At 44.0% G+C, this 14,219-nt stretch overlaps 1 pseudogene; it reads left to right on the top strand.

Moving 5' to 3' along the window:
• Positions 1–14,219, top strand: part of LOC125507551 — a 37,292-nt pseudogene that overhangs the window by 11,329 nt on the left and 11,744 nt on the right.

Genomic DNA, 14,219 nt, shown 5'->3' with positions numbered 1-14,219 from the left:
CGATAATCGGCAAGCCATAGAAAATAAATGGATCTTCAAGAGGAAGACGGACGCTGATAGTAGTGTTACTATCTACAAAGATAGAATTGTCGCAAAAGGTTTTCGACAAGTTCAAGGTGTTGACTACGATGAGAGTTTCTCACTCGTATCTATGCTTAAGTCTGTCCGGATCATGTTAACAATTGCCGCGTTTTATGAAATCTGGCAAATGGATAAACAAAACTGCATTCTTAATGGATTTACTAAAGAAGATTTGTATACGATGCAACTAGAAGGTTTTGTCGATCCTAAAGGTGTTAACTAAATATGCAAGCTCCAGCGATCCATCTATGGACTGGTGCAAGAATCTCGGAGTTGGAATATACGCTTTGATAAGTTGATCAAAGCATATAGTTTTATACAGACTTGCGGTGAAGCCTGTATTTACAAGAAAGTGAGTGGGAGCACTACAGCATTTCTGATAAGTATATGTGTATGACATATTGTTGATCGGAAATAATGTAGAATTATTCTGTAAAGCATAAAGGAGTGTTTGAAAGGAGTTTTTCAAAGAAAGACTTTGGTGAAGCTGCTTACATATTGAGCTTCAAGATCTATAGAGATAGATCAAGACGCTTGATAAGTTTTTTCAATGAGTACATACCTTGACAAGATTTTGAAGTAGTTCAAAATGGGGTAGTCAAAGAAAGAGTTCTTGCCTGTATTACAAGGTGTGAAGTTGAGTAAGACTCAAAGCCCGACCACGGCAGAAGATAGAAAGAGAATGAAAGTCATTCCCTATGCCTCAGTCATATGTTCTATAAAGTATGCCATGCTGTATACCAGATCTATTGTATGCCCTATCACTGAGTTTGGCAAGGGAGTACGATAGTGATCTAGGAGTAGATCACTGGACAGCGGTCAAAATTATCCTTAGTGGAATAAGGATATATTTCTCGATTATGGAAGTGAAAAAAAAGGTTCGTCGTAAAGGGTTACGCCGATGCATGTTTTGACACTAATCTAGATGACTCTAAGTCTCGGTCTAGATACATATTGAAAGTGGGAGCAATTAGCTAGAGTAGCTCCATGCAGAGCATTGTTGACATAGAAATTTGCAAAATACATGCGGATCTGAATGTGGCAGACCCGTTGACTAAGATTCTCTCACAAGCAAAACATGATCACACCTTAGTACTCATTGGGTGTTAATCACATAGCGATGTGAACTAGATTACTGAATCTAGTAAACCCTTTGGGTGTTGGTCACATGGCGATGTGAACTATGGGTGTTAATCACATGATGATGTGAACTATCGATGTTAATCACATGGTGATGTGATCTAGATTATTGGCTCTAGTGCAAGTGGGAGACTGAAGGAAATATGCCCTAGAGGAAATAATAAAGTTATTATTTATTTCCTTATTTCATGATAAATGTTTATTATTCATGCTAGAATTGTATTAACCGGAAACATAATACATGTGTGAATACATAGACAAACAGAGTGTCAGTAGTATGCCTCTACTTGACTAGCTCATTAATCAAAGATGGTTATGTTTCCTAACCATAGACAAAGAGTTGTTATTTGATTAACGAGGTCACATCATTAGTTGAATGATCTGATTGACATGACCCATTCCATTAGCTTAGCACCCGATCGTTTAGTATGTTGCTATTGCTTTCTTCATGACTTATACATGGTCCTATGACTATGAGATTATGCAACTCCCGTTTGCCGGAGGAACACTTTGGGTGCTACCAAACGTCACAATGTAACTGGGTGATTATAAAGGAGCATTACAGGTGTCTCCAAAGGTAGATGTTGGGTTGGCGTATTTCGAGATTAGGATTTGTCACTCCGATTGTCGGAGAAGTATCTCTGGGCCCTCTCGGTAATGCACATCACATAAGCCTTGCAAGCATTGCAACTAATGAGTTAGTTGCGAGATGATGTATTATGGAACGAGTAAAGAGACTTGCCGATAACGAGATTGAACTAGGTATTGGATACCGACGATCGAATCTCGGGCAAGTAACATACCGATGACAAAGGGAACAGCGTATGTTGTTATGCGGTCTGACCGATAAAGATCTTCGTAGAATATGTAGGAGCCAATATGGGCATCCAGGTCCCGCTATTGGTTATTGACCGGAGACGTGTTTCGGTCATGTCTACATTGTTCTCGAACCGTAGGGTCCGCACGCTTAAGGTTTCGATGACAGTTATATTATGAGTTTTGATGTACCGAAGGAGTTCGGAGTCCCGGATGAGATCGGAGACATGACGAGGAGTCTCGAAATGGTCAAGTCGTAAAGATCGATATATTGGACGACTATATTCGGACTTCGGAAAGGTTCCGAGTGATTCGGGTATTTTTCGGAGTACCGGGTAGTTACGGGAGAAGTAATGTGCCTTGATGGGCTTTAGTGGGAAGAGGAAAAAGGCTGCTGCGCCCCCCTCCCCTCTATTCTGAATTGGACTAGGGAAAAGGGGGCCGGCCACCTTTCCTACTCCTCCACTTCCTTCTCCCTTCCTCCCCTCTTGGTGGACTCCTACTAGGACTTGGAAGTCCTAGTAGGACTCCACATCCTAGCCGCGCCTAGCCTTGGCCGGCCTCCTCCTCCTCCATCCTTTATATACAGGGGCAGGGGGCACCCCATAGACACACAAGTTGATCCTTGAGATCGTTCCTTAGCCGTGTGCGGTGCCCCCTGCCACCATATTCCACCTCGATCATATCGTTGTAGTGCTTAGGCGAAGCCCTGCGTCGGTAGAACATCAAGATCGTCACCACGCCGTCGTGCTGACGGAACTCCTCCCCGAAGCTTTGCTGGATCGGAGCCCGGGGATCGTTATCGAGCTGTACGTGTGCTAAGAACTCGGAGGTGCCGGAGTAACGGTGCTTGGATCGGTCGGATCGGGAAGAAGACGTACGACTACTTCCTCTACGTTGTGTGATCGCTTCCGCAGTCGGTCTGCGTTGGTACGTAGACAACACTCTCCCCTCTTGTTGCTATGCATCACATGATCTTGCGTGTGCGTAGGAAATTTTTGAAATTACTACGAAACCCAACAATATGTTGCATCATTTTCTCCTTATTTTTCCCACTGGGTTTAAAGGAGTTTTAGCAACATGTCAAATACAATTCTCCTCACATTTTTTCCCACAGGGTTTTTGGAGGAGTCTTTCTCAAAATGAAGACGATGAACATTCTCAAGGCAAACACATATTCGGAGAAGTCTTTATCAAGATGATGCGTATTAGACTAGCATAGATTTGGGGGAGTGTTAAGGATTAATTTAATCCTAATAATCAATGCTTAACTCGGTTGTTAAGTCGGTTGTAGTTACCGACATTGTAATCCTAACTGCCTTGTAAGTGGGTATAAATACCCTGTCTTCAATCAATGAGAAATAACTGTTCATTCCAATCATTCGTTCCCTCTCTCTCCCTTTTTCCTCTTTACAAGACTAATAAAGAATGAGAGAAAAAACAGTAAGCGCCAAGTGTTCTTGATAAAACTAAAAAATTAAATAAGGATATACTTCAATGTTCGGAAATTGCATTTGGAGGACGAGCTCCATGGAGACCTTTAAATTTGAAATTTAAAATTCATCAAAATTCATATTTCTACTTTTCAAAAAAAATCTGAAAAAAAAGAATAGAGATTGACAAATGCATAATGCATAAATGCGTACATTTTTCAGGACGAAATACATTAAATTATGGGCTGCGCAAAAAAGACAAATCTAAAGCTTTTTAACACATAATACTATTCATCCTACTAGACCATGAATTTGCCTTTTTTGTACAGGTCGCAATTCAAGGTATTTTATCGTGAATTTATATGCACATGTAGATTACATCCTTATATACATGCATATTTTTCAGAATTATTTGAAATAGAAAATTTGAAATTTTAAAAAAATTGGCCTCCATTGTTCTCGGCAGCCAAACGTCCTCACTCATGTTCGGAAATTGCATTTGGAGGCCGAGCTCCATGGAGACCTTTAAATTTGAAATTTAAAATTCGACTCTCAGCAGCCAAACGTCCTCACTTTTCAAAGTTGTCTTATATAGTTTTGTTCTATTGATTGCGTGTGCGTACATTTTCTTCCCATGTGTGTGTGAGAGAAGAAGAGAGAAACCTCAAGAGGGTTGTGCGGCGCCAACGGCACCAATATTTTTTTTTCCAGTTTGGCACTTGAGTTGTTACTTGAGGAGAATAAAGGCATTTTTTTCATGTACAAACGTCCGTGTGTTCGATCATGTCGGTCCAAGGTTTTCATTCGTTTAGGCATCTTTTGTGTATTCGAGTATGGACACCTCCATTGCCGCTTGCTTGCGTCGTTTGAAATTTCTGAACTTGAGAACCACTTGGTTCCGCCAGGTTTCACTAAATCCTTTCATACGCATTGTCTGTTGAAGGAAAGGCCACTTAATTTTATCATATGCCTTCTCAAAATCCACTTTGAAGATAACCCCATCTAGCTTCTTCGAATAAATTTCATGTAGTGTTTCATGCAGAACGACCACCCCTTCAAGTATGTGTCGTCTTGGCATGAACGATGTCTGGCTCGGTTGTACCACTGAATGAGCAATCTGTATCAATCTATTGGTACCCACCTTTGTGAAAATTTTGGAACTCACGTTAAGAAGACATATGGGCCTGAATTGTTCGATCCGAACTGCCTCGTCTTTCTTTGGCAACAACGTTATCATACCGAAGTTAAGATGAAACAACTCTAAATGACCGTTAAAGAAATCATGAAACATAGGTATAAGATTATCCTTAATAATATGCCAATATTTCTTATAGAATTCAGCTGGAAACCCATCTGGTCCCGGTGCTTTATTCGGTTTCATTTGTGAGATTGCATCCAGAACCTCTTTCTCAGTAAACGGTGCAGATAGAATATCATTCTCCTCTACATGTAGCTGAGGGATATCTCCAGTAACAGATTCATCTAGGGCCACCATGCTTGCTTCCGGAGGCCCAAAAATTTGTTTATAGTAATTAGAGATATAAGCTTTCAGATTCTCATGCTCCACAATTATCCCCTCGTCCTGTTCAAACTGTATGATTTTCTTCTTCCCATGTTTACCATTCGCAATCATATGGAAGAATTGTATATTGTCATCCCCTTTGACAACCTTAAGCACTTTAGCACGCAATGCCCACTTGAGCTCCTCTTCTCTAAGAAGAGCTCGTAAGCCTTGCTCAGCTTCGGACATGGAGCTTTGCTCATTAACCGTAAGAAAGTTACCTTCAGCTTTTAAATATAGCGCTTCAATTAATTGAGTGAGTTGCTCTTTTTCTTGTTAGTAAATCCCGTTCTCGTTTCTGGCCCAACCTCGCAAAAATTGTCTCAGATGTCTGATTTTATTTTGCCATCTCTCAATATTAGTTCTTCCACTAACAGGCTTTGCCCATTCGCGTGCAATGATCTTCAAAAAGTTTTCTTTCTCGAACCAACCTCGTTCGAAAGAGAAAGCATTCTTGTTCGCAACATGTGTAGCCTCTCCCGAGTCTACAAGAAGTGGTGTGTGGTTTGAGATCGCTTTCTGCATCGCATGAACCGACACCAATGGGTACTTTTGTTCCCATTCCACACTAGCGAGTACCCTATCCAACTTCTCATAAGTCGGAGTGGGCAACGAATTAGCCCATGTAAATTGTCTACCGGTGAGCTCAATTTCTCTCAAATTAAGACTCTCGATAATCATGTTAAACATCATAGACCAATGTCCATAAAAATTGTCATTATTCTTTTCATCTCTCCTCCGAATTATATTAAAGTCCCCACCAACTAGGATTGGCAGAGTTTCATCTCCACATATCCGCACCAAGTCTGCTAAAAAATTTGGTTTGAGTTCAGGTTGTGCTGCCCCATGTACAGCCACGAGAGATCATCGGAAACCATCCAATTTTGATCTCATCCGAAACTTGACCGCAAAATCTCCCCTAACCACGTTAAGCACCTCAAGTGTTTCACACCAAATCCCTAGTAATATCCCACCAGATAGTCCTCTAGGAGGTAAGACGTACCAATCAAATTTAATTTCTTCGGATAAAGTTCCAAGGAACAACTGTGAAGTAAAATTATCCCACCGTGTTTCTAATAGCGCAATAAAATCTAATTTTTGCTCTATCGTTGTCTCAGCCAAGAACCTTCGTTTAGCCAAGTCAGCTAGACCTCTGCTATTCCAAAAGATTCCTTTCATAAGTCATCATGGAATTTTTTTTCTTAAGCTTAACCCTAGCACTTCTACGAACCGCCGAAGTAGGATAAATTTTCCGTTTCCAGGGTCGCTTGGGCTTCTCCCCATCACCCTTCGGAAACGTAGGATCGATAGAACACGAGACAGTGCTCTCCATCATTAGAGGCTCTACAGTGTCCGTAATCTCCGACCCCTCCTCATCTTCAGCCTCCGCACTAGGCAAGAGATTATTACAGATGTTCTCAAGAGCAACCACTCCTAAATTTTTCATGTCATCGTCATTCATAAACTACTAGGGAAAAGCCTAGCAGCAGCGCGGGTTCTAGGTATATCAGTAGTGAGGGGACCAGCACTACTAATAAGGCGCTACAGCTAACCCGTAGCAGCAGCGCGTGCGCACCCGCGCTACTGCTATACAAGTGTAGCAGCAGCGTGCTTCGTGGAAGCTTGCTACTGCTAATAGCTCTAGCGCTCTTTGCCTGGACGTGCTACTGCTACTGTGACACTGCTGCTAACTTTTCTCCACTCGCTACTGCTAATTTTAGTAGTTTTTGTTTTTTTATTCTGCATAGTTGTTTTGTATTTGAACAGGCTTTACACAAGAATCTTTAGCAGATACAAATGTCATCATGATACCCATACAAATGGCTGCGAGACCACAAATGTAATCATAGCATATACATACAAATAGTCTCATCATAATCATCATCCAACACAATGTGGTATCTTGTCGTCATCTCGAAAATAGCGATACATGCAAGTCTTGAATACTTGCAACTACAACGTCATCCATCTAAATAATGGTATACGCGAGAAGAGCTATCACTATGAGTGAGAGCGGAACTATGCAGTACATGAGTTCGTATCCCTCTCTCGCATTAGCGTGAACCTAAACTAACTACTGCCTGTCGCTCGGAAACCGGAAACCGGTACACCTGGGCCTGACACTCCAGCCACTCGTCGTATATATACTCCTGGCGTAGCACTTCTTCCCCATCGATGATCTATACACCTGCATCGTCACATGAGTCGATGATATGCAACATATATAGTTGAGCAACAGAAAGAGACAGACTTGGCAAAAATAGAAGCAACATATCATAAGCATAAATAACAAAGTTGATCGTACCCAAAATGCCCTAACTAGAGTGATCGTCGCTAGTCGAGGAGGACGGTTTAATTACATCACAAATAAAGTTTCGTCATGCATAACTCAAAGTTTCATCATACAGAAAGTATGGACTAAACGGACACATTGTCATATATCGACAATCACTCCAACATGTCATGCCATCCATCCAAGTCAGGGTGATAGTCCCCGAGCCTAGTGAAAGGATTCAGGTCGAGACGCTGAGAGGCTACCCGTGTTCGGACGTCTTCCCGCAACATTTGTCCTTCGTAGAACATCCTTGTTTTTTCGACGACCTCCTTCATGATGATTTGGGAAAGTTCGCTGAGGGAGTCCTAGACTAAGGGGTCCTCGGGCGTCCGGCCCGTTATCCATGGGCCGGACTGATGGGCTGTGAAGACATGAAGGCCGAAGACTGCACCGTGTCCGGATTGGACTCTACTTGGCGTGGAAGGCAAGCTTGGCGACCGAAGATTCCTTCTTATGTAACCGACTCCATGTAAACCCTAGATCCCTTCGGTGTCTATATAAACCGAAGGGGGTAGTCCAGAAAGGACATCACATATACTCATTACCATACCCACATAGGCTAGGCTTCTAGGGTTTAGCCATTACGATCTCGTGGTATATCCACTCTTTGTAACACTCATATTCATCAATATCAATCAAGCAGGACGTAGGGTTTTACCTCCATAGAGAGGGTCCGAACCTGGGTAAACATTGTGTCCCCCGTCTCCTATTACCATCGATCCTAGACGCACAGTTCGGGACCCCCTACCCGAGAGCCGCCGGTTTTGACACCGACATTGGTGCTTTCATTGAGAGTTCCACTGTGTCGTCGATGAAAGGCTCGATGGCTCGCCTTGTCATAAAGACAATATTACCGCAGGGGTAGTTTTGGCCTCGGGCTAAACTCTCCGGCTAGGCGACTTTACCGTGATCGCCCATTCGGCCGCAGGGCCGACGATGACCTCTCAGGCCATCGAAAATCCCATTCGCATCAACTCCGAGCACTCCAAGCAGATGGATCCGTTTGAGTTTTCATCCTTAAACGAGCTCCTAGATCGCATCGCTACTTTGGGAATCGCCACAGATTACGATCAGATCGGGCCTAAAACCAATCAGGGAGAAACCGAAATCCCACCGGTCACCCACCAGATCGCGGCGGTCCTGGAGCAGGATGGCGAGTCTTCTTCTATATTGAAGACGGACTATGGTCGGTTCGCCATTCATGAAGAGACGGATACTCACCCACGAAAGGACACAACCAGCCCTCCGAACATAGCATCAGACGGCAGTTCCAAACAATCAGAAGATATTCCGGAACCCGGACTGTCTAGTCCGGAAGGTCGCCGGACTCCGGACAACCGGTTAGGTCGGGGTTCGGATTTAATTCCACCCACCCACCCAGATATAGAGGCTCTCATGAGCATAAAACAGCAATCTCAGGAGAAGGCCACCACTTTTGGGCCAGATTCCTCCTTGTCAAGGACAAGGTAAAGGATTGCCGTGATGAGGACGCAATATCAGCGTTCTGCAAAAACTGTGCAGACGAAGGAATCCTCAACGCCACCAATCGCCGCCGCATACTAAAATTTGCTGACTTAGCAACCATCGTACAAAAATATTGCACGATGGAAAGCGCCTAGGAAACTCAGGCAACTCGCTGGGAACCACCAGTCCCAACCCAACTTCCCCTACAGGCGAAAAGGGCGTACCCTCATGGCACGCCCTATCCAACAGTCAAAAAACACAAAGCCACCACATGGCAAGGCACTGTTTTGGAAGGGTGGCTCGATGGCCCATGCAAAATACATACAACAACAGATACCGTGGCAACCCACAGCCTTTGAGCATGTTGGATACTACGACAGGTAGCCAAGAGCGGAGAGGACATCCTAAGGACGCCCCAGAACAACACCCCCAGAAGAAGACGACCCAAGAGTATTGACAGTCTTCGAGACATTCGCTTCAAATAACAAGCGCAAAAGAGCACTTCGCGAGCTCAACGAAGTCTGCCAAATTGATGTAATAAACCCATGGAACGACACGGCTATAACATACAACGCCGGTAACGAACCAAAGTACAGAACTGCACGAGCACCAGCCGCATTAGTCCTTGGCCCCATCGTGGAAGGGTTCCGACTCACCAAGGTCCTCATGGATGGCGGCAGCGGACTAAATCTCATTTATGAGGACACACTCCATAAAATGGAAATAGACATGAGTCGCATCAAACAAAGTAACACAACCTTCCGGGGAATTATTCCTAGTTGGGAGGCGCGGTGCATGGGCGAAATCACACTTGATCTGGTATTCTGATCACCGGAGAACTATCGGTCCGAAGAAATAACTTTCCAGGTGGCCCCTTTCAGCAGCGGATATCAGGCCTTGTTGGGGCGGGATGCTTTTACACGCTTCAAAGCTATACCTCACTACGGATATATGAAGCTCAAAATGCCCGGACCAAACGGTATAATCACTCTCGATAGTGACCCAGACATAGCACTCCATGCTGAAAACAAAACCGCATCCTTAGCCCTGGAGACGCTATCTGAAGCCCTCACGGCCGAAGAATTAACCGTACTACGCTCTACAGTGGACAGGGACGACATGATCCTCGACAAACGCCCCAAATCCACCTCTTTCAAACCGGCAAAGGAAATAGTCAAATTCCAGGTCCACCCAACGAACCCCAAGAAGACAGCATCCATCGAAGCTCACCTGAACCCAACAGTTGATGCCGCGCTACGAGAATTCCTGCGCGAAAACTGGGACATATTTGCCTGGCACCCTTCGGACATGCCAGGGATCCCACACAAGTTGGCTGAACATAGCCTCAATATATTGAAGGGGTTTAAACCGGTTAAGCAAACACTACGGCGCTTTTCCAAACCCAAGCGACAAGCCATGGGGGAGGAGCTGGCCAAACTCATCGAGGCCGGATTCATTCGAGAAATCAAACATCCGGACTGGCTGGCAAACCTGGTGATGGTACCAAAGAAGGACAAATCCTGGCGCCTGTGCGTCAATTTCGAAGACCTCAACAAAGCCTGCCCTAAGGATCCCTTACCCTCCCCACATTGATCAAATCATTGACGCCACCACAGGACACGACTCACTATGTTTCCTTGATGCATACTCCGGATACCATCAAATCAAAATGAAAGAATCCGATCAAGCTGCAATAGCATTCATTAGCCCATACGGGCCATTCTGTTTCAATACCATGCCCTTTGGGCTCAAGAACGCGGGCGCCACATAACAATGCATGATTCAAACATGCCTGGAGAAACAGATTGGCAAAATAGTAGAAGCTTACGTTGATGACGTCGTCATCAAAACCAGGCACATGGAAACACTAATAGACGACTTACGTCTTACCTTCGACAACCTTAGGGCGTATGACATCAAGCTCAACCTGGAAAAGTGTGTCTTCGGTGTCCCTGCTGGAAAACTGCTGGGCTTCATCATCTCCAATAGGGGAATCGAAGCAAACCCATCCAAAATCCAAGCTTTGTCACAATTGGCTAAGCCAACAGACCTTAAACAAGTTCAAAAACTTGCAGGTTGCGTGGCAGCTCTAAGCCACTTTATCTCTAGATTAGGAGAAAAGGCACTGCCACTCTATCGCCTTCTAGGGAGAACCAACCACTTCGAGTGGACGGACGCGGCAACAGCCGGACTGGAAGAAATAAAACCCTTCCTGGCAGTCGTTGCCCCATGGACCGAACCCTTCCTGGCCTACCTTAATAAGAAGGAGCTTCCTGAGGACCAGAATGAGGCCCGCTGCATTGTCCAACATTCCACTAGTAGAAAAAGGGTTAAACGTGAAGCACATTAGTGCCGGTTTGAATTTGAGCCGGCACTAATGTGTACATTAGTGCCGGTTCCAATGGCTAGCCGGGCCGCTGTCATTAGTACCGGTTTGTGGCGAACCTTTAGCATCGGTTCGTGCCACGAACCGGTACTAAAGTGAGTGGTGGCAGGATGTTGTCAGTCCGGGGCCCCTCCAGCACCTTTAGTACCGGGTCGTATCACGAACCGGTACTAAAGGTCGTCCTACATAGACCCTTCGTCCACCCGAGCTCGCTCTGTTCTTCCCCTTTCCCCTCTCCTCTCTGTTCTTTTCCCTCTTCCTCTCAAGCTCATCACACATTTTGCCCAAGATTTGAAGGCCCCCATCCATTCAAATGATCACAAAGGTTAGCAACTCTTTCCTTTCATCTCTCATTGCTAGATTAGCTCGTGCAATGCTTTATATAGTGATTGATTTTTGAGTTTAGTAATTTGGGAGGAATTATATATATGTGCTAGTATTTGATTTATATGCAATTTGAGGTAAAAAATAACACTTAGTTTTGCATATGTAGGTGTGGTTTACTTAGTACCTTCTAAATCTCCGTCGTAACCACCGTCGATCGCTCGCAACGTCCCGTCGCCGGCACCACCTTGTGGTGAGCCTCTTGTTCATGAAGTTTTATATAAAAAAATGATGTTTGTGTGATTTGGATATATAGTTACTCGTCTAATTATCTTACCCATACGTTGTTTGTTATGCATAGTGCCATGGTTTTGATATCCGTCCCCGTCGGCCCTCGTCCGGGTTATGATTCGGATGTGGTATATTCTCTTTTAAAACTATTCATTGCATTTCGTGTTTATGAAAAATTATGCCCATCAAGTTGACATAGATATTTGTATGTAGGAGGTAGTTGAACCCGAAATTCCAACCGACCCTATTGTCGAGAGGTTAAATTTAGTTGAAAGTGAAAACGAGGATTTGAAGGAAAAATTGAAAAGAATTGAGGGGGAGAAGATGGAATTGGAGTTGCATCTTGCTGATGTCGTCGATGATCACAAGATTAAGATGGAGAAAATGCGCTTGAAGATTAGAAAGATTAGAAAATATGCCATTCATAGTGAGGCTTGGTATCATTATGCTGTTGGATCAATTGTTACCTTAGTTGCGATCTTGATCGCATTTGTTGTTGCATTTAAATTCTTTAGCTAGAGAGTTATTTGTTTGTTGCATTGAAGTGTTGTATGCTCTTTATGTATGAACTTTATGTATTGTATTAATTTGATGTTTTCAGTTCTGTGTATTGAAGATGAGCCGGCAATGGATGTACGATGACCGATGCTCTCCCGAGTTCATTAATGGCATGCGTACTTTTCTGCTTGCGGCTGAGGCAAACAAGCGAGCGGATGGTTTTATGCATTATCCATGTGCTGGCTGTAAGAATGGTCGCAATTACTCTACGTCAAGAACCATTCACGTCCACCTGTTTGAGTCCGGTTTCATGCCCCACTATAATGTTTGGACCAAGCATGGAGAAAGAGGGGTTATGATGGAAGACAATGAAGAAGAAGAGGACAACGACAGCTATCCTGGCCATGGGTTCCCTGAATACGATGATACAACAATGAGGGAAGAAGCTGAGCCGATAATGCGGGAAGAAGCTGAGCCGGCAATGCGGGAAGAAGCTGAAGAAGAGGCATCAGATGAGCCCGTTGATGATCTAGGTCGGGCCATTGCCGATGCAAAGAGAAACTGCGCAAGTGATTTGGAGAAGAGGAAGTTGCAGCGCATGTTAGAGGATCACAAAAAATTGTTGTACCCGAATTGCGTAGGTGACAAGAAAAAGCTGGGCACCACACTGGAATTGCTACAATGGAAGGCAGAGAATGGTGTATCTGACAAGGGATTTGGAAAGTTGCTAGTAATGATAAAGGATATGCTTCCAAAGGACAACGAATTGCCCGAGAGTACGTACGAAGCAAAGAAGGCTGTCTGCCCTCTAGGGTTAGAGGTGCAGAAGATACATGCATGCCCCAATGATTGCATCCTCTACCGCCGTGAGTATGAGGATTTGAACGCTTGCCCAGTATGCGGTGCATTGCGCTATAAGATCAGCCGCGATGACCCTGGTGATGTCGGGGGCGAGCGCCCCAGGAAGAAGATTCCTGCCAAGGTGATGTGGTATGCTCCTATAATACCATGGTTGAAACGTTTGTTCCAAAACAAAGAGCATGCCAAGGTGATGCAATGGCCCAAAGAAGACCGTAAGAAAGACGGAAAGTTGAGAGTACCCGCTGACGGGTCGTAGTGGAGAAAAATCGAAAGAATGTACGGGAAGGAGTTTGCAGATGACGCAAGGAACGTATGGTTTGGTCTAAGCGCAGATGGCATTAATCATTTTGGGGAGCAGAGCAGCAACCATAGCACCTGGCCTGCGACTCTATGTTTGTATAACCTTCTGAAGGAAATATGCCCTAGAGGCAATAATAAAGTTATTATTTATTTCCTTATTTCATGATAAATGTTTATTATTCATGCTAGAATTGTATTAACCAGAAACATAATACATGTGTGAATACATAGACAAACAGAGTGTCACTATTATGCCTCTACTTGACTAGCTCATTAATCAAAGATGGTTATGTTTCCTAACCATAGACAAAGAGTTGTTATTTGATTAACGAGGCCACATCTAGATGACTCTAAGTCTCGGTCTAGATACATATTGAATGTGGGAGCAATTAGCTAGAGTAGCTCCGTGCAGAGCATTGTAGACATAGAAATTTGCAAAATACTTACGGATCTGAATGTGACAGACCCGTGGACTAAAATTATATCACAAGCAAAACATGATCACACCTTAGTACTCTTTGGGTGTTAATCACATAACGATGTGAACTAGATTACTGACTTTAGTGAACCCTTTGGGTGTTGATCACATATCGATGTGAACTATGGGTGTTAATCACATGGTGATGTGAACTATTGCTGTTAAATCACATGGCGATGTGAACTAGATTATTGACTCTAGTGCAAGTGGGAGACTGAAGGAAATATGCCCTAGAGGCAATAATAAAGTTA

Source organism: Triticum urartu, chromosome 5 (assembly GCF_003073215.2).
Source record: "Triticum urartu cultivar G1812 chromosome 5, Tu2.1, whole genome shotgun sequence".
Lineage (NCBI taxonomy): Eukaryota > Viridiplantae > Streptophyta > Magnoliopsida > Poales > Poaceae > Triticum > Triticum urartu.
Note: the sequence above shows the minus strand (reverse complement) of the source record. Positions and strands in the feature narration are given on the sequence as shown.